The sequence below is a fragment of the Puma concolor genome, chromosome D1 (assembly GCF_028749965.1).
Source record: "Puma concolor isolate L17-30 chromosome D1, mPumCon1.1.hap2, whole genome shotgun sequence".
Taxonomy (NCBI): Eukaryota; Metazoa; Chordata; class Mammalia; order Carnivora; family Felidae; genus Puma; species Puma concolor.
Genome location: NC_141676.1, coordinates 108,843,687 through 108,870,231, shown reverse-complemented (window position 1 = coordinate 108,870,231; position 26,545 = coordinate 108,843,687).

Here is a 26,545-nt window from a genome sequence, read left to right as displayed (position 1 = left end):
GGGGATTTATTGGCTTAAGTAACGGGAGGGTCCTCGCTTCACTGCTTCCTCGCTGTGTTAGTTTCATCCTCAGTCTGATTTCCTTGCAGTTACGAGATGACAGCTGGCGAAGTGTCTCTTCTTTTATACCTAGAGGAGAAAGGCAATACAGCCCCACAACTGTGGATAAAAGCCACTCTGATCAGCCAGGACAGGCCAGGATTACCAGACACTGGGCTGGCCGCTTCCCGTTACCCTGATGGGTACCACCACTGAGGGCCACCCTGGGAAAGGAAGCAGTGGAGTGAGGGTCAAGCCCACCCTTGCCATATTGTTGCTCACAACAGCAAGTGTGTGTTGTGGTCGTTGACAAGGCAACCACTATGGTCTTCATATCCTGTTAAATATTGTCAGTTTTACAGCTTTACCGGCAAGATAGGCAAAAATGGTATTCCACTGCTGTTTTACTTTGCGTTGCTTTGATGACTATAGAGATTTAATATGTTTTAAAAACTAACAGCCTTGTAGGTCTTCTTTAGTGAATTGCTTCTTCAGGCCCCTTTCCCAATTAAGTCAATTCTCCTTATACATTGTAAAATAGTATTTCGGGGCTTGAACATGCAGAACAGCCGCTCTCATCCTGGTTGCTCATTAAACTTGTCCGGGGAGTTCCAAAAAAATATGGTGTCATTACCCACCTCCAAAGATGCTGATTTAATTCACGCAACGTATGTTTTAATCTCTCCTCTGGAGATTCTAAATTGCTTCCAGGATTAAGAAATGCTAACCTTTTGAAATCCCCTCCCTCGACACTCAAATCTATCTGTTTCTCTTTCACAACCAGCTAAACTTTTCTTCTTTTATAGATTACTCTGTGATCCTACAAGATATCATAAATAGCCCTCGTAAGATGAAGCACTTATTCAAACACTGTAAAAAAAAAAAAAAAAACAGAATGAGATGAATATTCATGACCACTTAGTAGACATAAGTCAAGCAATCGGCAGCTTCTCCGGCACGGTCCGTGCAGCCACGCTCAGACTTGCTAGAATCATTATTGGCCTCTTCCTTCCCGATTAAGGAGAAAAGGCAAAGATGTCCCTAAGAAACCGAACCCAGAAGCAGTGTATTTGTAAACAGGGAGCTACACAGGAACGTGTTCCTGTTGAAAAGCAGGAAAATATTTACCTCCACCTTGGTTGTTGATGGTGCCGTAGCCTTACTACAGAAACAAATGGTGTTATGCTTGGTTTATTCCCGCTCGTAAAGAGTACGAGGAAATGTGAGCAGACGTTCCCTTTAACAAATGACAGTGCTTCTATTAAACAGCTATTCTGCATGCATCCGGCTCCTCTGGGTTTGGGGAACAACAGGCTACTTGTTATTCCCAAGATGTGTTAAGTCAGTGAAATCAAATGAGAAACTTTGTTCCTTCCAACATGGTGCTGACAAATTGGTTGGATTTTTTTTTTTTTAAATCAGAAACACCTCGCTGCTTGAAATCATCAATCAGGAGAAATTGTTTCGTAAATGTTCCTTTTCTTGGTGGTAACTGAGATGTGCTTACTTGTTCAGTGTTCGGGAGGGCTATTAAGGTCTTTGAATACTCCAAGGAAAGCTAGCATTCCATCCCACTGGTTCCTGCCGTTGCCTCTAAGTATTTATTTGATAAATAATCATGTGTACTTGAAGTCTTACTTGAGACATCGGTCGCTGATTGGTCGTCTTTAATTATCTCACTCAGTCTTCTTGTAGATGTATCCGTAAGCTGTTTGCTAATGTTTTATTTATCAAATTATAAAAATATTTGGCATTTTAAACAAACACATAAACACCATCTGTGCAAAATAGTTGCAACTATTACTATGGAGAAGTAACCAGCGCTGAGGCCGAGTAGATTGGCTGGCACCTGACAAGTACTTTCATTGTCCTCAGGAAAAATGACAAGGTGAATGTATTTGAAGAGAAGTGAAGACAGGCATAGGGCATGCAGAAGCCCTCCCCTGTATAAGACAGAACCCTGTGTTTTACCCATTTTCACGCAGACTTGCATACCTGCTTGTCCAAAAGGTGCAATGGAAATCCCTAAAGGACTTTATTACTCCAGCAGCCCATTTTTACCTGCCAGGCCCAGAGCAGTATTCATTTAATGAAAGGAGGTCTTTTTCTTCTTGCTTCCTTGAGAGTTAATAATACAAAAATGCAGATTTTTGAAAAATATAATCAGTCCCCAAGGAGATTGCTCCCATCTTTACAATTTGCAAATCCAGCAAAGCGCAGCAAACTGTGCAATTTAGCAATCAGGGAAAAATCCCAACCCTCAAAGAGGCAACATAGTTTATTACCTTGTGAAAATTCAAATGTCAAAGCGCTGGTAAAGATATGGCTGCGATGTTTCTTATCTGGCAGACATGAAAAGGTAGGCAGTAGCCCAGGTGATACCCAACATGTATTTTCTTGAAGCAGAAGAGGCAAAAATAAGCAATATTCCGGAACAGACTAGCGCACCTATGACACAAAAGATATTGTGGCTCTCTGGCTATTTTTGGAGGCAATTCTGCTCTTACCCTGTCTTCCTGGATCGATGCCTCCCCCTTCCTATACATATCCACTGTCCTATTTTACGTAGAGGAGTATAGCAGAAAAAGCTATGAACCAAAGAGGAGTTGGTACACATCTCCATGACAAACACATCATGTGACCTTGATCAAGCTGTTGACCTATTTATTTGTTTATTTATGATATTGATGCAATTCACCAACTTTATTCAGATTTCACCAGTTTTACATGCACTCATTTGTGTGTGTGTGTGTGTGTGTGTGTGTGTGTGTGTGTCCGTGTGTGTGTATGGTTTCTTGTAATCATCACTAGAGTTAAGACACAAAACATTTCCAATCGCAGGGATTCCTTATGCCCCTGTTTCATAGCTACACCCACCTCTGTCACCCACCCCAATCCCGAACTCCTTACAACCACGACTTTGTTTTCATTCTCCATAATTTTGTCATTTCCAGAATGTTTTAGAGATGGAATCCTATATTAGATAAGCTTGTGATTGGTTTTATTAACTCAACGTAATTTTCTTGAGATATAGCCAAGTTGTATATATCAATAGCTTATACCCTTTTTTTGCTGAATAGTATTTCATACATCGAATGTTTTCTTTTCATTTATTTTTAATTTTCCTTTCTTTTTTCTTTTATTTTAATGTACACTGTTATATCAGTTCCAAGTATATAATATAGTGATTCAACAATTCCATACATCACCCAGTGCTTATCAGAACAAGTGCACTGTTTAATCCCCATCACCTATTTCACCCATGCCTCCCATTTCACCCCCCTCCCCAGTACCCACCAGTTTGTTAAAGGTCTATTTCTTGGTTTCTCTTTCTCTTTCTTTTGCTCATTTGTTTTGTTTCTTAAATTCCACATATGAGTGAAATCATATCTTATTTGTCTTTTCTCTGACTGACTTATTTCACTTAGCAAAATAGTCTCTAGCTCCATCCATGTCTTTGCAAATGGCAAGATTTCATTCTTTTTGATGGCTTTGTAATATTCCAGTGTGTGTGTGTGTGTGTGTGTGTGTGTGTGTGCCACCTTTTCTTTATCCATATATCTGTTGATGGGCACAGAAATAAATCCATAATTATATGGTCAATTAGTCTTTGATAAAGAGGGAAAGAATATCCAATGAGAAAAAGACAGGCTCTTTTCCCAACAAATGGTGTTGGGAAACTGGTCAGCTACATGCAAAAGAATGAAACTGGATCACTTTCTTACACCACACACAAAAACGAATTCAAAATGGATTAAAGACCTAAATGTGAGACCTGAAACCATAAAATTCCTAGAAAAAAAAAAACATAGGCAGTAATCTCTTTGACATCGGCCTAGGTTTTCCTAGATCTGTCTCCTGAGGCAAGGGAAATAAAAGCAAAAATAAACTACTAGGACTATATCAAAATAAAAGTCTCCTGCACAGTAAAGGAAACAATCAATAAAACTTAAAGACAACCTACTAAGAAGAGATTTGGAGAAGATATTTGCAAATGACATATCTGATAAAGGGTTAGTATGCAAAATACATAAAGAACTTACATAACTCAACACCCCAAAACAAACAATCAGTTTAAAGATGGGCAGAAGATATGAACAGTCATTTCACCAAAGATGACATCCAGATGGCCAACAAACACATGAAAATATGCTCAACATCTCTCACCATTAGGGACATGCAAAGTCAAACCATGACAACAAATCACCTCATACCTGTCAGAATGGTTAAAATGAACAACACAGACGACAGCAAGCGTTGGGGAGGATGTGGGGACAGGGAAATCCTGTTGAACTGTTGGTGGGAATGCAAACTGGTGCAGCCATTGTGGAAAACAGTGTGGAGTTTCCTCAAAAATTAAAAATAGAACTACCATATGATCCAGTAGTTGAGCTGCTGGGTATTTACTCAGAGAATACACAGACACTAATTTGAAAGGATATATGCACCCCTGTGTTTATTGCAGCTTTATTTATAATAGTTACTGACCTTTTTAGACTCAGTTTTCTCCACAGAAAAATTGGCCTGAATAAAAGTAGGAGCTCAAATAACACAAAGAAAGAAAGGAAGGTAGGGGAAGAGAGAGAAAGAGACAGAGATGGGGGAGAGAAGGGGGGGAGAGAAGGGAAGGAGGAAGATGGGTGTTATTAGAATAAAATGAAATCCTTTCTTAACCAACTCGTTCCTTACTCATTCTCTTTTCCTTCAGCCTGTCTCAGTCCCTCTCCCTTTACCCTCTGCTCAGGGCATCACCAACCCCCAGTCAAAGCCTTTGACGTAAGGACCCATCAGCTCCAGGGCTTTTGATGGGCACAGCCAGGTGGCCCGGTGGCCCATCTCCCACATGGAGACGACATGTGGCATTGGTGTGTTTGAGTCACACTTCGCCAAAGGCTACCTTTGTCGTAGGGAAGGTTGAACGTCAAAATATTATCAGGGAAGCCTTCTGGTAATTCATGTACTGTTGTTAGACTTGTATTCAACTCCCATGCCCCAGCTAAAGCTTATTTTTAAATTATCATTGTGCTCTACCAAGGAAGAAAAGTAAAACATAAAAACTTCAGGGTTCCCCCACCCCCCAGGAAGGGTGGGCTAGGGACAATGGGGACAATAAAAGACAGTAACTAGCATTTATTGAGAACTTACTAAGTGCTATTCAGTTTGTGATTTATATAGTTTATCTTAGTTAATCATTATGACAGCATCATCAAGTAGGTATGATTATAGACCATCTCTTTTTACAGAGGCAAGGGAGGCACAGAGAGATTAAGCAATCTTCTCAACGATACCTTGAGCTAGGGAACGTAGAGCTAGAATTGAAACCCAGACGCTCTGCTTTCAGGATTCTTGAGCTTAATCTTGTGCTGAGAGTGAGGCTTGGAGTTGGACAGACATGGGGCCAAGCAGTGGCTCTGCCATATGAAGGCTCAGTAGCATTGACAACGTGACTTAAACTTTGTGAATCTTCATTCGTGAAATAGACATGCTAACAACGTGGCATCAGAGATCTGGTTGAATGTTAAATGAGATAATGCATGTGCCTTACTACGGTGCCCGACATATACAGAGGCACCTTTCCATAAATGCTCACTATGAATAGTTCCATTGCATTATAGAGGTGACATAAATAGCAACATGACTCTTTTAATTTGCTAATTTTTGTACATTCATCAGCACAAAGGCACAATTGACATGGTGCACCTCTCTCTCTGTCTCTCTCTCTCCCTATATATATAGGTATATATATAGGTGTATATATATAGGTATATATATGTAGGTGTATATATATAGGTGTATATATATATATAGGTGTATATATGTGTATATATATATATATGTAGGTGTATATATAGGTATATATATATGTAGGTATATATATATATATATAGGTATTTATATATATAGGTATATATATGACATTAATTCTTTGGAAAAAATGAATTACAGTCAGAAAAATTCTCATGCACTAGGATGAAATGGTTTCTGTTATTATGATGAACTCCTAAATAGCATTTAAAAATCACCCTGGAGAGAAGTGGACTATGTACAATAATAAATTGCTACCCTATTATCCTTCTTTCTTAATACTGTCTAATCCTTGTTGTTTTCTGTAGGTCATTAAGAAACTGTATTTGGGGCGCCTGGGTGGCTCAGTCGGTTAAGCGTCCGACTTTGGCTCAGGTCATGATCTCACAGTCTCTTGAGTTCGAGCCTCACGTCGGGCTCTGTGCTGACAGCTCAGAGCCTGGAGCCTGCTTCGGATTCCGTGTCTCCCTCTCTCTCTGGCCCTCCCCCACTCTCGCTCTGTCTCTGTCAAAAAATGAATAAACGTTAAAAAAAACTTTTTTAAAAAGAAGCTGTATCTTATGGGCTCGAAAGAAAGCAATTTGTGGGAAAAATTAGAGTTCAAAATTCAGATACTAAGGTTCTTTTTGCTCACAATCTCGAGGCAAGTCTGTGCTTTAGTTTCCCACGTTGGATATATTTGAATATATACCGGCCATCTTTTGAGTTTTCTTTGAAAAGGGATAAACCACAAAATAATAGCTTGGTGAGGAAGCAACCTTAAAATGGTGCCAACTGTATCAAATCTAGTTTCATAACTATGTGCTATTTATTGGCTCTGTGCTAGCAGATTGAGTAAAATGAGGGGAACAATTTCAGCACCTTTTCTGCCTTTTAATGATATGTTGAAAAGCGTTCCCAATTCTCCTAAATGCCCCCAATCATGGTGCCTGAATAGTGTTTCAACTCTGCAATTTGAACCATTTGCTGAGATCTTTCTGATCAATGTATATTGTTTTCACACCAACTAATTCTAAAGAGTTCTCAGTAATTTTCATCTTTAGCGAAAAGCCCTGTAGGTGGGACGCACTTAGGCTTCCAGGAGTGAAATACAGGTAAAGAGAGACGTGAAAGGGAGAGGAAAGCAGGGTCAGTGAGGCTCACAGAACAGAGACTGGGGAAGGGGAGGGTCTCGGGGGAGAACCCTAGGGTGCTTTCTGTAATTGCTAGCACCATGCCTGCCTCTTTAAAGGGCCCGTGACCCTAAGGAAGAGCGAAAACAGCTTCTCTTTTCTCCCAAACCATGCCGACGCTGAAAAGATTCTTTCTTTGAAAAAAATTGTTATGGTTGGAAGCCTGCTTTGTTTCATTTTATAGTTTTTTAAGCCAAAAAAGAAGGAGAAGGAGGAGGAGGAGGAGATAATGATGATACTGGGTCTCTTCCCACGGGCCGGCAAAGTAAACCCTCCTGTGTCATTTTTAATACTCAACAGAAACAGAAGGTAGTGACAGGAGATAAGAGAGGGGATGATTGATGAGAGGACAGAGGCAGGGAAATAGAGCGTCGGAGGGAGGAGAGAGACAGACTGGCCCAAGGGATGGTCATGGTTGAAATCCCTCCTGCCTTGCCTGATGGATTTTTTTTCAGAAGCTTTTCTATCCCCTAACATTAAATACGCCTCCAAGAGGCCACCCCTTAACCAACTGAACCACCCAGGTGCCCCAGAAGCTTATTTAAAAAAAAAAATTCACATTCATTTTTGAGAGACAGAGACAGAGCGTGAGTAGGGGAGGGGCAGAGAGAAATGGAGACGTGGAATCTGAAAAAGGCTCCAGGCTCTGAGCTGTCAGCACAGAGCCGGACACAGGACTCAAACTCACGAACCGTGAGATCACGACCTGAGCCGAAGTCAGGCGCTTAACCGACTGAGCCATCCGGGTGCCCCAGAAGCTTATTTTTAAAGTAAATTTAAGAGTCCGTGATTATTTGCTGCTTGCAAATGAGGCATATAACTATGGACGCATATTCAGAAGCAGAAGTGGTAGTACTGAGAAGGAAAGCCATCTCTTGTGTTGGTCAGAGGGAATTTGTGATGGCCAGCCACATTTAGAGGCAAAGGCATCGGATCCTGGGCTTTTCTGGAGGAGAAAGAGAGACGGGGTAGTGGGCAGGCAAGGAAATATTCCTTACCCAATAGATCTAGGGCTTGAAGGACTCCTGTAGATAAGTCTGGAAACTCCCAATTGAAGACTGAGGAAACTACAGTCTGAATCAGAAATGACTTGTCCAAGGTCAGTGTTTATTATCTGGCATTAACAGCAAAAATCCCTGGTTTCCCAATCAGGCCATTTGTTAAAAAACAAAACAAAACAAAACAAAACAAAAAACACCCTCCGTTTCTTCTTAAAGAGTCAGCAGATCCAGGCCCCAGTGTGTTCACCACCACCGAGGCTTTCGTGCCTGCCAGCGTTGAGGCCATGTGACTGCTATCGCTTCTTGGCCTTTTGGCTAAGATCGAGTGAAGGACACGTGAATGCTCTGCCCCCGTTGCCAAGTCTTCCTGACGCATCTCCAGCCTGCCTGCTCCACACACACAGACACAAATACCCAATTTGCTCAGTTCTTCTCTGTGCACTATTTTGAGTCTTTGTAAATTGGCATTTGGATGAAGAGGGGAGGGTGTTTCGTGCTAACAAACAAAATTACCACGGCAAATGCCACAACATTGTCTAGAGATTGAAATGTAGAGCGCTCAAAATGCCTCATCTGTAGTCTTTCAAATAGTAACAGCCACACTGACTCCTTTTTACCATGTAAACATCTAGAATTCCTATCTGTTTCAAGTTAGGAAGTGAAATGATTATTTCTTCCTGTCTCCGTCCTTTAAATCTGCAACCCCATAACCACCCCTTTATCGATTACCTCACCGTATCAAATCAATCATCCCTGTTGTGTTGTGTCCACTTTATGTACTGGCTCTTGGCACAATCTGTTACCCGCCCCCTTCAGGACAGAGGAAAAGCTTCTTACCCTCAGACTCAGGATTTGTTCTAGCTTGTTCCCCCTAGCCTGCCTAGGGGATTTCCTCCATCAATTTCCTGCCCAGTGTCTGTATCTCACAGGTTCAGGAGGTACCAAAAGCAAAAAATAAATATGCTCCCTGACCTCAGAGAGCTTTTAGCTCAGTGGAGAAGCCAGATGCTTGCTCCCGTGGTCCTAAGGTCCAGCAGTATCACAGTCACCCTTGGCCCTGTTAGAAATGCAGAATCTGGGCCACCTGGGTGGCTCAGTCAGTTGAGCGTCCGACTTCGGCTCAGGTCATGGTCTCTCAGTCTGTGGATTTGAGCCCCATCGTCGGGCTCTGTGCTGACAGCTCGGAGCCTGGAGCCTGCTTCGGATCCTGTGTCTCCCTCTCTCTCTGCCCCTCCCCCGCTTGTGCTCCATCTCTCTCTGTCTCTCAAAATTAAATACACGTTTGAAAAGTTTATAAAAATAAATACATAAACATTAAAAAAATAATAAAAGAAATGCAGAATCTCACATGCATATCCGACTTACTGAATCAGAACCTGCATTTTAATGAGACTCCTGGGTGATTCAAGTGTACGTTACAGTTTTAGGAGCTCTGAAGTAAGCATCAGATCAGGCAGTATAATGCAAGGTTGCCTTTACCATCATCTGAGAAGTAAAAGATATTATAGAAGCACACGGGTGGGCACTTAACTCTGATAGGATGGGTCAAGGATAACTATTGCAGCCAAACTCTGAAGGACACATTCCTGTGCATATGCATTGGGGAGGGGTAGTTGGGGAACATGGGTGATTGGTCAGAATATGTCAGGTTCTGATACAGTAACAAACAACCCCAAATCTTAGTGGCTTGAAAATGCCTTGCTTCTCTCTCATTGTACTTACTTATTGTCGATCAAACCCAAAAACCCAGTTGAAGGTAGACCCCACCTCTGCTTCTATGTTCTCTGAGACAGAAGCAAAGAGAATACAATGACTTGTATACTGGCTCTTCAGTCATTACTCAAGGTCAGGTTTAAGGTACTTCTGTGCAAATCCCCTTAGCCACATAGATTGATGTGGCCATGCCTAATTATAAGGAGGCAAGGAAATGTAATCCTGCTGTACCTAGATTGGATGGACAAAGAACCAGAATGCTGGGAAACAACCCTTGTGATTGCTCTGATGGAAACAGCCATTAGGGAAGTGTTTCAGGGGAAGGAAGCAGCCAGTCCCAAGTCCCAGAGACAACACATAACAAAAACTCTTCCAGGCTTTGATTCAAGGGCAGACTGCCTTTCAAGAGGAGAAATCATAAAGGATAAAGCTTAAAACCTAAGATAGGAGAAGGTTATTCAGAGTCTCATAAGCTCTATTAAATAACTTGGAGTTTTATCTTAAAAGGAGTGAGGAACCCCTGAAAGAGTGAAAGGTTTGCAGTAATACATTCAGATCAGCATTTGAGAAGATCATCCCGGAGGGAATACTCTGGACGGGAGGAGGAATAAATTCATTCAGTCATTCATTTGCCAAGTAGACTACCACGAGTCAGGCACTGTGCTAGCTTGATGAAGAAATGAAAACAGATCAGATCCCTGACTTTGGAGCTTGGGACACACTGGTTGCAGGGAGAACATGTAGGAGCATCCAGCACGCAGTGAGAATGCCCTTCACAAAGGGAGGGAGATATTGGAGACGGGGATAGAGAGAAGTGGGCATATCTGAGAAAAAGTTATTGGGTGTGGGTGGTGAAGGAGCGGAAGAATTCCAGAAAAAGATTCTTCCTATGATTTAGACCACAGGGTGCATGGTGATGTCACTTACTGAGATGGGGAACACTGTTGGAGGAGCAGGTGTGGGCAGGAAAGAAGTTGGACGAGTTCCATTTGGGCCCAGTGCCTGAGCTTACAACTTGGTGCCTGTTTTTGTTTGCTTTTATCAGTTGAATTTGGTAATAATTTTATTTAAGTGCTGGTTAGTGTTGGATTTGGTGACTGCACATTTGAAATATTCTCTGGCTTGGACCCTGGCACTCGCTAGGCTCCGCCTTTGGTGTCCTATCCCCACCTTCTCCCACAAGTCTCTAAATATCAAGGGGAAGACAGAGAAATTTGTGAGGTCCTGGTCTCACCTCACCCCAGGTTAAGGAGGGGCTCATTCAGACAGCTTCAGTCGTGTTCATTCAGTGCAGAGGCTGTTACGGACTAAATGTTTATGTACCCCCAAAATTCATCTGTTGAAATCCTAACTCCCACTGTGGTAGTATTAGGAACTCAGGCCTTTGAGAAGTGATTGAGTCATGAGGGTGGAGCCCTCACAGATGGAATTAGTGCCCTTATGGAAGGGACCCCGGCCCTTCTGCTTTGTGAAGACACAGTGAGAGGGCAGTCTGTGAGCCGAGATGCATGTTCTCACTAGACACTGAATCTGCCAGTACCTTGATCCTGGGCTTTCCAGGTTCCAGAACTGTGAGAAATAAATTTCCGTTGTTTATCAGCCACCCACCTATATATAGTATTTTGTTATAGCACCCTCCACTAAAACAGAGACCTTTATAGCATCTGTCTCATTCATGGATGTTTATTTTCCATTGTGTAGTATTAAAAGGTAAGAGCCACATCAACATTTTAGTGGCTTTGGGCATCTAAGCGCTGGTGAGGATGTGGAGTGATGATAACTTTCCGTCAGTGCCCTCGGGGGTTTAAATCACATATAGATCCTCTGACACGGTTAATCCTCTCCTAGGTACACACCTTAGGCAACTTAGGCACATATGCCCGGGACTGATGGACAGGAAAATATGTATCGCAGAACTATAATAATTGAGATTGGAAAAATCCACATATCCAGAAAAGGTAAAACGTATGAATAAATTTTGTTTATTCACCAAATGTTATACCAGTAGTAATGAACATTACCAGATCACAGCTGTGGTCAACAGTGCTCAGAAACATAGTGATAAGCGTAAGAAGCAAGACAAGAAAGAACACACAATATGATTCTATTTAAGTAAGGTTTAAAAATACACAAAGACGCCATATTATTTAGGGATGCACACGTAGGTGGTAAACCATAAAGGAAAGCAGGAATATGATTATCAAAAGTGTCAGGATAGCCTTTACCTTTAAAGGAAAGTTTGGAATTGGGACACGGGAGAGGTGCCCAGGGTTGACAGCTTCTGTAGAGCTGTGAATGGTCTGTTTCTTGAAGTTAACTATTAGACTCTAGGGGAGAGGAGTTAACCTAAAGTCTGTTTTAAACTTCTGATTGTGAATTCAAAGGTTAAATCTTGTCTTAATGTGGGTCTTAGAATCTCTATATTAGAGATTTATATTAGATCTCTCTATTAGAGATTTAGCTGGAGAAAAGTGGACAAAGGAATTGGCTGGCATTGCATCAGAGAAACTGGTGAAAAGACATTAATGCGAGTGGCGGGGGGGGGTCCTTTGACTAGCTTTATTTTGGGGATGGGCCACACTGCTTTTCCCCCTAGAATACAAGGGTCACATCTTTTTTATTTTCTTTTTTTCTTAGATGGGGAATCCTGTAATTTCATTCTTTTCTTGTAATTTGGTTCTTAGTGACAGTGGCTTTTAGGGGGCTCTTCCTTACATCAGAGGAAGGAAACATGCCCTGGAGTGACCTTTGCACTATACACATGTGTAGAGTGATAGTTTCCTAAAGGTCTTTGTCTGGATTGTGATCACACACATTTCTTCTTTACTAAGACCTAATTACATTCCTTTAGTTTTCTGATTATTAACATAATACCTGAGATCTATATGTACTGACTTATAAAGGTCACTAAGACATAACACTGAATTCTTAGAAAAGCAAGTAATATAAATGTACAGAATAATGCCATTTTTAAATGATACATGTCTTTGAAATATTTTTTTAATGTTTTATTATTTATTTTTGAGCCGGGGGGGGGAGAGAGAGAGAGAGAGAGAGAGAGAGAGAGAGAGAGAGGACTAGTGGGGGAGGGGCAGAGAGAGAGGGAGACACAGAATCTGAAGCAGGCTCCAGGCTCTGAACTGTCAGCACAGAGCCCGATGTGGGGCTCGAACTCACAAGCTGTGAGATCATGACCTGAGCCAAAGTCGGATGCTTAACCAATTGAGCCACCAGGTTCCCCTAAATGATACATTTCTGTATGAATGCACATGTGTGTCAATGCACAGAAAAGATGCCTAGGAGGCAATAAACCATTGTTCTCAATTAGGGGGTGATTTTGCCTCCCAGAGGACATTTGGCAATCTCTGGAGACGTTTTTGGTTGTCATAACCAAGAGTTGGGTGCATGCCACAGGAATCTAGTGAATAGAGACCCAGGATGTTATGGAATATCCCACCATACACAGAAAAGCACACCCTTACCCCCAAAAAGTTATCCTGCTCAAAATGTCCACAGTGCTACAATAGAGAAACCCAGCCTTTCACTAAAATTAGTAACAGTATCAATCTCTGGGGAGTGGGTTGAAATGGTAAGATATTTAAGAAGCATTTTAGCTTTATCTGAGTTTGGGTTTAAAGTGAGACACTTTTTTCTTTAAAATATAAAGTATTCTATAAAATATTAATAGACATAATAAAGCATGAAAGTAATAAGTACCTATTAAAAAAACAAAATATAGCACAGTTAAAAAGGAAATTAAAACAATCCAAAATTCACCATCTAGAGAAATCTAGCATACTTCTAAGTATTTTTTGTATGTTGTACATGTATATCTGTGCACATATACAAGTTTTTATATATACCTGTGTGTGTATATATACATATATGCATATATATGTATATATATATAAACATATGGTTTTTTTATTTACTGAGAAAGAGAGAGCAAGAAAGGGCCACAGAGAGAGAGAGAGAGAGAGAGAGAGAGAGAGAGAGAGAGAGAAAATCCCAGGCAGGCCTCACGCTGCCAGCACAGAGCCCCATGCGTGGGCTCGAACTCGCCAACCATGAGATCATGACCTGAGCCAAAATCTCAAGTCCGACGCTTAACCAACTGAGCCACTCACGTGCCCCTAGAATTATATATATCTAAATTATATTCATACTCTACATAAAGTTTAATGTATTTTTATACACCACCTATATTATATTCTGAGCACCTTCCCATGTCAGTAAATAGGTAAAAATGGAATTTTCAGTGGCTGTGAAACAGACACTCTGCATGGATGTACCAGAGCTACATTTCTAAAATACATTCGGAAAAATTTCTAATAAGGCAGTGTTTTCATGTTTAGGATACCTTCACATGGAGACAAATGTCTGAAGCAAAGAGGTTTATGAGGAGAATAAGGCACAGTACAAAATGCCAACTTTAGATTTCAGTCAGATGATGACCTCGTTCCATTTTCGATACTGGGCGAAATTATCAGAAATTAATAGACAGCACGCACATTTGGGAATGGAAATTTGAGAGCTGGATGCCAACTTAGAAAAGATATTACTAAGTCATGTTGCTACAGCAAGAAGCCTACTAAAATGCAAGTAATTGCCACTTGTGGTTTAATTATTCCATTTTCTCAAGAACGTAGTTTGGAGCTCCAGTATGCATATTGGGTAGCGCTTAACCTTCACTGGTAATGTGGAGGACACCAAATAGCTTATTTAAGCATCTCCCTTCTCAAAATGCCACTAACATGAATTAAATTCCAATTTCTATTCATGGATTAGAGCAAATTGCTCATTACGGGCCGCGGACGGAGACCTTGTGACAAGGGGGAGGGCATCAGGGGAGCGAATGACTGCCTGCAAGGAGGTTTCTGCCGATCTAAAGATGAGGAAGGTCAAAGAGCAGAGACCCCAGTAGCCTGCAGGCTCTCGGTCTTCCCCAGGCTCGGCTCTCCCACGCCTTGTCAAGCTTGTTAATTCAGTGCCGGCTGGCTGGAAAATGCTTTGAGATCCCCGCCAGGTTCCCATTTGCCCTACCCTGCCCCGTGCACTTGACCTTGCGTGCTTCAGACTCCCGGGAGGATGCAGTGGAACAATTGGAACTAATTTTCTGAAGGGCCATCTCTTTTTTTTTTTTTTTTTTTTTTGAAAGTATGTATTTTTTTTATTTTTATTTATATTTATTTTTTCAATATATGAAGTTTATTGTCAAATTGGTTTCCATACAGCACCCAGTGCTCATCCCAAAAGGTGCCCTCATCAATACCCATCACCCACCCTCCCCTCCCTCCCACCCCCCATCAACCCTCAGTTTGTTCTCAGTTTTTAAGAGTCTCTTATGCTTTGGCTCTCTTCCACTCTAACCTCTCTTTTTTTTTCCTTCCCCTCCCCCATGGGTTTCTGTTAGTTTCTCAGGATCCACATAAGAGTGAAAACATATGGTATCTGTCTTTCTCTGTATGGCTTATTTCACTTAGCATAACACTCTCCAGTTCCATCCACGTTGCTACAAAGGGCCATATCTCATTCTTTCTCATTGCCACGTAGTACTCCATTGTGTATATAAACCGCAATTTCTTTATCCATTCACCAGTTGATGGACATTTAGGCTTTTTCCATCATTTGGCTATTGTTGAGAGTGCTGCTATGAACATTGGGGTACAAGTGCCCCTATGCATCAGCACTGCTGTATCCCTTGGGTAAATTCCTAGCAGTGCTATTGCTGGGTAATAGGGTAGGTCCATTTTTAATTTTTTGAGGAACCTCTGCACTGTTTTCCAGAGCAGCTGCACCAGTTTGCATTCCCACCAACAGTGCAAGAGGGTTCCCGTTCCTCCACATCCTCTCCAGCATCTATAGTCTCCTGATTTGTTCATTTTGGCCACTCTGACTGGCGTGAGGTGATATCTGAGTGCGGTTTTGATTTGTACTTCCCTGATGAGGAGCGACGTTGAGCATCTTTTCATGTGCCTGTTGGCCATCCGGATGACTTCTTTAGAGAAGTGTCTATTCATGTTTTCTGCCCATTTCTTCACCGGGTTATTTGTTTTTCGGGTGTGGAGTTTGGTGAGCTCTTTATAGATTTTGGATACTAGCCTGAAGGGCCATCTCTTGAGAAAATAGTTTTCTGCCCTCTGGCAACAAAGTGATGAGGTCACCATTCCGAGATGAGACAACATGGTGACAACAGCCACGTTTCTCTGTGGCCAAGGGTGGAGGCTCTGGGGTCAGAATCCTCAGTGGGTACCTGTGCAGCTCTGGGCTCGTGACCCCCGCCTCTCTGTATCCCGGCTTCCTCTGTCTGCCCAAAGGTGAGAGCATTAATACTCATGTCTTTTCATTGCCGGAGGGTTGGATGAGTTCATGCCTAAAGCACTGTGCTGGGCATGAGGAGCCGGCTCCATCCCAGCAAGCAGCATGGTTCTCTCTTGTCACACGCCTCGCCCCTCTTCAAATGCTAGAATCCGTGCAGGAGGGCGTGAAGAGCTTTCTGCCACAGTGCTTCCACGGGAATTTTCCTTTACACACTCACTCATTCGTATGTTCAGTTGTTCCAAAAATGTTCATTGGATACATTCTCTCCAGGCTGCACACAAGGTAAGGAGGTGAATTAAATTCAGACCTGAAAAAGCTCCGGGTTTATTGAAATAAGGAACTATTTGAACAGACCTCAGTAGGACGATGAACCCTGTTAGCAAGGAAAACAAAAGAAAACGATTCACTGACCCTTTTCTCTGTATAGCCTTTTCCTACTTCCTTTAAAAAAGAAAATCTGCCCCTTTCCACAGCTGCTGGTAAAGAGACGGAACATCAATATTCAACATACAAAAGCTGTGGCTTACAATCCAATTGTTGAACATCTAGCAGGACATTTTTTTTGTTTTTTGAATTCTTACATCAAGTAACCCTTTTATTACCCCGGTCCCTCAGGATGCACTGGCATTCACTACTGTTGAGTCCTCTCCCTTTCTTTATGTTGAAGGGAAAGCATGTGACCATTAAGGAAGAGTTTGTGAAGTTTGAGTTGGATCCACTTCTAGGACTTAAATCCAATGTTAAGAAGTGTTGATTTCTGGACAAAACTCTCTGTAAGGTTATTATGATGAACTTCCCAATCTTACGAAATGTTTGACTGCATACTTGGTCGGAGGGTCTGTTTCGTCTTAAGGCTGTGATTTTCTTTCTAGTTGGTCTGATTTAAAATGATTCTTTTCCAGGGGCGCCTGGGTGGCGCAGTCGGTTAAGCGTCCGACTTCAGCCAGGTCACGATCTCGCGGTCTGTGAGTTCGAGTCCCGCGTCAGGCTCTGGGCTGATGGCTCAGAGCCTGGAGCCTGTTTCCGATTCTGTGTCTCCCTCTCTCTCTGACCCTCCCCCGTTCATGCTCTGTCTCTCTCTGTTGAAGAAAAAAATTTTTAAATGATTCTTTTCTGGCTTCTCCGGGGGGCTTTGTAACAGAAGCTGTAACTTGGAAACTTGGTAGAAATGGCAGATATCAGAATGGCCTCTGGAGAAACATCATGAAGAAGTTCTGCCCCACTGAAATCCTTAGGCCCCGGAGCAGCCCCCTTAGCAGTGTGACGAGTCAGATCAAATGAGACATGGAATATACATTAAAGAATGTTATTTGGCAAATGCAACAACCTGCAGGCCTGAGGAGGACACAAGTTCTCTACAAACAACTTGGTCTTAGGGTCAGGCAGAAAACCCTCTGAAGGGACAGTAAATGTGGTACACACTGAACATCCAGGAATCTTCTCTGACCTTGCCTCCCTCCCCAGCATCCAAGTGGATTGCTGTTCTGAATGATAGTAACTCACGATAGCCGTACCTTCTGTCTCGTGGAGGAGAGCATTGTTAATTACAAGGGAAAGGGAATATATGGAATTAAACAATTATAGTAAGCATAAAGGGGAGAGAGCTACAGAGAAGAACAGAGAAGGTTAATACACCAAATCGGGTACTCACAACATCCAACCTTCTGACTGGGCAAGCCCCCCAGTGAACAGCCCGGAGAACTGATTGAGGGTCCTGGGTGGAGCGTCCTCCCCTCAGGTGAGACTTCCAAACAGCTGTTCCCTCCAGGGTAACACTAGAAACAAGCAAACAAAATAAACTGGGTAGAAAAGAAGCAAGGAATTCTGAATGTCAGGAAAGGGTTCCCAGAGGAATGATACCTGAGATGGTTTTGAAGAATGCACAGACATTTGAAAAGGGGTAAAGGGGTGTGAGGTCCCAGGCGGAGGACAAGGTAGACAGGCACAGATCAATAGCCTGGTGTTTTAGGAACTTTGCTGGTGTGTCCAGTGTATATCTGTGCACACATAGATTCCGTAAGTGCAGTCGTGAGCAAACTGGTTTTTCGTGTTTCTTTTATCATACTTCACAATCTTAGGGCCCTGGGAGTCTCCATACTTCTCTCCCTTCCCTGATCCATTCCAGGGAGCCAGTCTGGTCTGGCTCAAGGAGGTGAGGCACGTTAATCCCTCTTGGCATCAGGAACAGAAGGACCAATTCTGGTCCCGAGTCCAGATAGGGACCACAAGCCGACCAAACCCCCCATGATTGTGTGTGTGCAGCTCCGGGAAGAAATGCATGACAACTCACACAAACAAGTTCTATACAGAACAATTGCCCAGTGACTGTCTATGCAAAGTAACCACTAGATGCAGCCCCGTTGGTCAAGTCAATTTGGCCTTCCTAATGACTGAATTGCCTGGCAAGTATAATGATTTCCTTGGTACCCATCTTCGTTTCCTTCAGATTATTCTCTTAGGAACCCTTCACCCTCTGCAGATCCAGCTTTTCTGCAGGCTGTAGAACCAATTATTTTTCTGAGTTTTAGGAAATCCAGGGATTTCTAGGTCTATGTCTGCCACCTTGCTCTGGTCCCACTCTGACCTTGTACTTCAGGCCCAATAGATGTGTTCTCACCTGTTCCCGATGCCCAAACATTTCTACTAGACACTAGTTCCAGTAATTGGGTCTGTCCCTTTGGGACTGGACTCTTCCCTTGCGTTGGAAAATTTTCCTAAAGACAAGAGTCGGGGTTCTGAATGCTAATTTCCACGCTTAGGTGTTTGAAATTCAAAGCCAGATCCCTGCCTGCAGACTCTGCTAATCTCAAGGACACCCACCTGCAGCCCTGAGCTGGCACTACTTGTTTATCTGTACCTAATAGATACTATGTGCTGGGCCATACCCCTCTGCTCAGTCTTCTTTATTACTCTGCCTGTCCATAGCCCCCTCCCTGACTCCCTGATACTGACAGCACCTCACATTGTCTGAAATTTGTTCATTTGAAAAAACATCGAGTGCCTACCACGGCTGCTTTGGATACAATGGTGTATAAGACTGAGGACAACATCTCAGTGCTTCTCTTCCAGTGGAGCCTGCAGACAAGGACATGGGCACTCTCGGTGGTGTGAACTGCGGTGGTCGGGGAAATGTCGGGTGTTCTGGAAGCATTTGGTGGGGGAAGCTGACATGAAGGTTGGACGCCAGAGGAGACGTTCTGGAGGTAGTGACACATTTAAACCGGCCCTGGAAGGTCAAGCTACACAACGGGCGAAAGACGAGAGAAGGAGTAAAGAACATTCTATCGGGCAGAAAAATTAGATGAGTTGAAGACCAGTGAATAAGAGAAAGAGAGGATGACCCATCTGAGGAGTTGCACAAGAGCTTGAAAGAATGAGGGGTGAGAAAAGAAGCTGGGTAGGGCCCAGATGATGCAGGTAGAAAGTGTGTTCTCTAGCCTAACAGCGATGGGAAAGTCTTGAGAGCTTTCAGAGAGGGAAGTGGCATGGTGTGTGGGGGTGTCGACCCCTTGTCCTGGGTCCATGACCTGGTACATTCTGCTTGCAGCCCAAATCAGGCTTCTGACATCCCTCCAGTTGTATCAATGACCATTGAAGGTTTTGTCAGGATGGGCCAGAAAAGCTTTATTCATGCCATGTGGATACAGTCTCACCTTGATAGTTGATATGGATGGTTCTCCTCAAAATAACTCTTGTCTTTTGATGACCACCGGCAACTTGGGGCGCTGATAACTTCGCTATCCTTTCTAATGACTGCGAGGTGTATTTTGAAATATCAGTCCACAAAAGGCATTTTATTGTGGGAAATGAAGCCAGATTGTTCTCCAGATGCCATCCTCAGAAAGAAAACATCGAAGTCTAATTAAAATGCAGCCTAAGTTATATTTCACTAAGGCCTTATAATAAGTATTTCTAATAGCTACAGTAAAAAAAATACTCTTACTGATAATCTGTGTCCACACTCTTCCAGTCAGCCTTATGTTTATTTTTAAATATTGAAAGAGAGAGCAAGTAAACTTTCAAGAATCCAGTCTTATCTTCTATAAATACACACTATTTGCTAATTAATTTTTTTAATAAATATTTCAGAAAACCTGTTAACTCCTAGGTAGCTTATAAAGCTGACAGAAGGTTTTTTTTGTTGTTTTTTGTTTTTTTGTTTTTTTGTCTTTCTGAAGAAAAAGCAATCAAAACATTAGAACCAACTTTTAGGAAGAAGGAGTTAATGCCACGTGTGAGTAAGATGCTACAGTCCGCAGTACTGTAACTATAATGTGCTTTCTTTGCTTTTTGATTCTTTACTTGGAGCTAGAGTGAGTGGGTAAGACATAACTGCTTCCTTAACAGAAATGAGGAATGTGTTTTCTCCTCTAGGCCTTTGCTCTAACTTTTCATACCTCTCCCTTTCTCTCTCATACACACACACACACACACACAGCACACACATATGTGCACAGACAGATGACAATTCTGCTTCTTTGCCATTGTTTTTTAATTACAGAGAGATTTGAACAACTTCACTTCATTAAAAATTTCATAACAATTCAAGAAACACGAGATACGTGGTTTTCAGGAAACGTTACTATTCGAGAAATACAAAGCACACTTTTCAATTATGTGTCACATAAAATGAAAGAAGAACCACAGAGAGAGTACAGGAGAGAAAATGAATACATATACGTATATGTGCACGTGGGTATGTACCTCTCTATCTATGCACGTCTCTCTCTATGAGATACAGAGAGGTACTACTTGGGGAAGAAGACTATGTGACAGAAGGACACCACAAAGAGAGATCCACAGAGACAAGGACACAGTAAAGGGAAGGAGAAATCCAGAAACATACAGAGGGGGAGACAACAGCATAGAGGCCTTGAACAGACCTTCCTCACCTGGTCTGAGAGCATTAGAACAGATGGGCACCGGGGCGCCTGGGTGACTCAATCTGTTGAGCGTCCGACTTCAGCTCAGGTCATGATCTCCCGGTTCACAAGTTCGAGCCCCACGTTCCCTTTGTGCTGACAGCTCAGAGCCAGGAGGCTGCTTCCGATTCTGTGTCTCGCGCTCTCTCTGCCCCTCCCCTGCTAGTGCTCTTTCTCTGTTTCTCTCAAAAAATAAAACGTTAAAAAATTAAAAAAAAAAATAACAGGTGTGCACCACCTGTAACCACCCTTCGGTGCCTCAGTGAACTCTTTACCATTTGGAAATCACCCTTTTCCCGGGACAAAATTAATCTTTTTTTTTCCAGTCTTTTTTTTTTTTTTTTTTTTTTTTTTAGAATGAGATATAGTTGATGCACAAAAATTTGCACACGTTTAATATACACATCTGGATGAATTTGATCATATACATACTACTCATGACACCATCACCACAGTCAAGGTACTGAATGTGTCCATCACCTCTAAAAATTTTCTTGTGTTTGTGTGTGTGTGTATGTGTGTGTGTGTGAAAAACACTTAACATGAAATCTGTCATCTTAACATTTTTTTAAATGTTTATTTTTGAGGGGCGCCTGGGTGGCTCAGTTGGCTGGGCGTCCGACTTCGGCTCAGGTCGCGATCTCGCGGCCCATGGGTTCGAGCCCCGCGTCAGGCTCTGGGCTGATGGCTCGGAGCCTGGAGCCTGCTTCCGATTCTGTGTCTCCCTCTCTCTCTGCCCCTCCCCCGTTCATGCTCTGTCTCTCTCTGTCTCAAAAATAAAAATAAACGTTAAAAAAAAAAAAATTTAAAAAAAAAAATGTTTATTTTTGAGAGAGAGTGTGAGTAGGGGAGGAGCAGAGAGAGAGGGGGACAGAGGATTCCAAGCAGGCTCTCGCTGACAGTAGTGAACCCAGCGTTGGTCTGACACCCATGAACCGTGAGATCATGAGCGGAAGTCAGATGCTCAACTGACTGAGCCACCCAGGAGCCCCCTTAACATTTTTTAAAGTACACAATACCATATTAACAGTAGATACGTTGTTATACAGTATTTCTTTAGAATTTATTCTTCTTGAATAACAAAAACATTAATACTCATTGAACGGGGCACCTGGGTGGCTCAGTCAGTTGAGCGTCCAACTTTCGCTCGGGTCATGATCTCATGATCTCACGATCTCACGGCTCGTGGGTTCGAGCCCCGCATCGGGCTCTGTGCTGGCAGCTCAGAGCCTGGAGCCTCCTTCAGATTCGGTGTCTCCCTCTCTCTCTCTTCCCTTCCCCTGCTCATGCTCTGCCTGTGTCTTTGGCTATTTTAGATACCTCATGTAAGTGCAATTATGAGGTATTTATTTACCCTTCTGTGACTACATTATTTCACCTGGCGTGATGCCGTCTAGCTTCATCCAATTGTTGCAAATGGCAGGATGTCCTTTTTTAGGGCCGGAAAATATTCTTCTGTATGTATAGAACACATCAAAAACAATGATTTCTTCTTTCATTTGCAAATTCCAAATTTGCACTCGTTCTGCATAAGCGTCAAATTAGTTCGAGGCTGACATCCACTCCAGAGGCCATAGGTTCCCCAGACCTGTTGTCTGGGGCTCTTGGAGCATAGCATTCCCCCTCTATCATTTGTCGTTACACCTTTGTTACTGCTCAGGTAGCTACTGCCTTCATTTTCTGGGTGACGCCCTCTCTCGGGGGTGTGTGCGAGACCTGTATGTACAGCCTGGCCCCTTTATGCTTGTGCTTTTTCAGAATCCTGCCTATTTCTACTCCCTCTCTAGCTGCAGCTGAACATAACAAAGAGAAAGGCAAGACACCGCGTCCTCAGTGCTTACCACAGTTTCTGGGCCGCGGTAGGCGCCGCACAAAGATGTTAGGAATATGAAATCAGTCAGAAGCTGTACTTTTTGTTCCTACGAAAAACCAAACAAGCTAAGCAATATACACAATTCTCTGGTATTTACGTTTCAAATTCTATTAGTTTGCGTTGTTCTCAGCCGAAGCTCCTTGGATTATCTTATGCTGATTAGTTCTTAAAATCAGCTTGGATTTGGGGTATTGGTTAGTCTCCATTCTCTGTGAAGTTTTAATTTTGTTTTGCAGAAATGCAATCGCACTTTGTTCTTAAGTATTTTGTTCTTATTTTCGTTTTAAAACTGGAATGCTAGGCCCTTCTCCCTTGGGGGGAAAACAGAGTGAGTTGGATAACCCTGATCTGGGTGTGCAGTAGGATAGAACTTTTCTTTTTTTCCCCCTCATGAGAATTTGCAAATATATGCCCAGAACCATTTATCTGAACGTAAGACACCGGAAGATAAAATGAACACATTCAGATCCGTGGACTCTTGCTGTAACCCCAAATATATTACCCACCATCAGTTCCGTTGTTAAGCTTCAGTGCAAGTCTTCTTGGCAAGGGGGTTTTATTTAAGTCTGTCTTTCTTTCTTTCTTTCTTTCTTTCTTTCTTTCTTTCTTTCTTTCTTTCTTTCTTTTTCATTCTGAAAGCTTTTCTAACATAAGATTTAAGATTGAGGCGTAGCAATGGCCTTCACTGCCTTTTTTTCCCCCTTCCTAACCATGAGCATCCACACAGGAGATTAAGGAATGAACTGGAAAGAAGCCAGGCTGGAGTCTTTCCATTCGTCTCGCTCCCCTGCCTTTCCCTCTATTTCCTTTACCGCTGTTCAACTTTGAAGGTGAAGTGAGGCTATGAGGAGGGCCGGTGCATCATTGCTAGATGGGAGTGAGTCAGATGACAGCAGAAGTCACAAGACAATGATGTATCCTTCTGTGTTTGCTACAGTTAGGATGCTTTTCAGGATTTGTGCGTTACAAGAGTGCATGGATCTCTATAAAATATATGTGATTATATAATCTAATCCTCATCCCACCTCTGAAAGCCATAGGTAGGGCAAAGTGCCATGTAGCTCTTTTTGCCTTTCTGCCTCAGCCCGTAACATAAGACCTTTACGTCTCTCGGAATCCTCAGACGATAACAGAAGTCCTTTCTTCTGTCCCTCATTTCTCCATGGGAGGAGAGCACTCTGACTAATCTCTGGTATGACTAGACGTATCTGTTGGTCTGGGTTTTCCCATTTTATTGGGTTTATGCACTCAGGGGTTTTGTACGAAATGGCCTCAGAACCTTGGGCTTTAACTTCTCTCTGACTTGCCCTTGGGACCCTGTGGACGCAGTAACTGGCCGTGAGTCACGGTTCTTCATGCTCCTGGCTCGGTTAGTGTTTGCACAGCAGCCCAAAGTCTCACCTTGGACGTTCATAATATCTAGGATTTTTAGTCACTTCAAATCCCAACAAAAGATTTTGTTATCGCTATGCTCAGATGTGGAAAATGTCCCAGGGAGGTTAATAACTTGTCCAAAGCCATATAGTTAGTGAGCGGAAGAATGACAGTTTGAAGCCAGGTGTACCTGGCTGTGGGCACACACCTTTTTATTGTCAGCTGCCCCATAACACAGGCCCTGCAGCTCCTGGGCCAATACTGTGGTTGGAAAACACCAGAATGCCCTTTTCTGGTGGATGAGGACAACGTGTTTTCCTGAAATGGTTAATTTGAAATTTCAAGTATACATACAAAATAAGTACAGATAATCATCAGGGCTCCGGCATGTTTCTGGAGTGATCTGTCCTTCCTCTATCAGTAGGAAATTGGACAGAGAATTCTGTGTCTCACGCTCAAAATTTTCTCCAGCCCTTCATGGCCAGCAAGTGAGGCCAAAGTCTCTCCTCCTGCTGCCTTGCTAAATTTTTGTAATTTATCCATTCATACCTATCTCTTTACATAAACATCACACACTTGTGTTACATACGCATTCGGAAAATCGTGAGAAAAAGAGGCCACATGTTGTAGTTGCTGTTCGTTGAAAGCCAGCAGCCGTCCTGACCCACAGATGCCACGCCAAAAAAGAATTACCCCCTTCAGAGAGGCAAGAGCTCTCTTTTCTGGTGATGAGGCTTGAAAGATAAACATCTGGTGATGTTTGCTGCCATGGGTTCTAAGGACAGCCAACCCTTTAAGAGAATGGAGTCCGTAACGGAGATGTGAAGGGAGAGGATGTGCTGAGGATGTACGAGCCTCTAGAGTCCGTTTGTTCTCTGCCATGCCTTCTGAGCCCATATTCTCCCTAAGCTAATAGGAGCGGGATTTTTGTTACTTCGAACTGGAGACCTAACAATAGAGCCTGGACTATGTTGTAGTAGTGTGACACTGCATCCTTGTATTTCTTTTGTTTGTTTGTTTTTAAAAATTTTTTAACATTTATTCATTTTTGAGAGATAGAGCATGAGTGGGGGAAGGGCAGAGAGAGGGAGACAGAGAATCTGAAACAGGCTCCAGGCTCCAAGTTGTCAGCACAGAGTCCGACGCGGGGCTCGAACTCACGAACCGGGAGATCGTGACCTGAGCTGAAGTTGGGTGCTCAACCGACTGAGCCAACCAGGTGCCCTAACATCCTTATATTTCTTGATGCAAACCTTTCTCTCTCTAAAGGTTGTTAACTGGTTACGGATTTGGTTGGGTTTTGTGCCCCAAACCTCCCAAACTTCTATACGGTTGAACCTATCTAAAGAAGTACCTCGTGCTATATGACCACCAGAAGAAATAAGCATGGAGAATGGGCCTTTCCCGTTTCCACCTTGAGATGGAAACTATCAATCTACCCTTGGAGACACAAGACTAGAGTCATTTATGGGAAGAACCTTCTGTCACGGAAGGTGGGTTATGGGGCAGACCAGACTCATAAGATGGCAAATGTGATACGTAAAGGAATGTGGTATTGTCACACTTCCGGAAGACTTTTCTATCTAAAGCATGGCAATGAGGAGTTGAGCCAGATTTGAAAAGGGAGGCCCCATTCTTTTTTTTTTTTTTTTTTCTCCAACGTTTATTTATTTTTAGGACAGAGAGAGACAGAGCATGAACGGGGGAGGGTCAGAGAGAGAGGGAGACACAGAATCGGAAACAGGCTCCAGGCTCTGAGCCATCAGCCCAGAGCCCGACGCGGGGCTCGAACTCACGGACCGCGAGATCGTGACCCCGGCTGAAGTCGGACGCTCAACCGACTGCGCCACCCAGGCGCCCTGGGAGGCCCCATTCTTAACACTAGTGAGTTTCTTGAGACTTAAGCTGCCAGACCACATCTGTGAATGTGCAGGAAGGGCACATACACTTTGCCAAGGTTTTATGTCGAGGATGTAGTAGAAGTCACAGGTTAACTGGATCTCCTTCTCAAAACAGCAGATTCCAGCATCTTTCCTCACGGATGCTACTTTCACCAAAAAGTTGCATTATTTTAGCATAGATGCTAGTATGCCATCGCCCCTTTGTATTTTCTTACCTCACGGCCCACTGCTAATAAGTAATAAAATGAGCCAAGGCTGGCAACAGAGAAAAGAAGCAGAGAAGCAAATGGTGTGGACAACCCCAAACAACACAGACGTTCCCTGAGCAATCGGGCTGCTGATTTGCAGAGTAATCATGCATCCTAAACAGCTCCATGCTTTCAAAGGCTGCAAGCTCCACAGTCATTACCTGACAGGCACGATC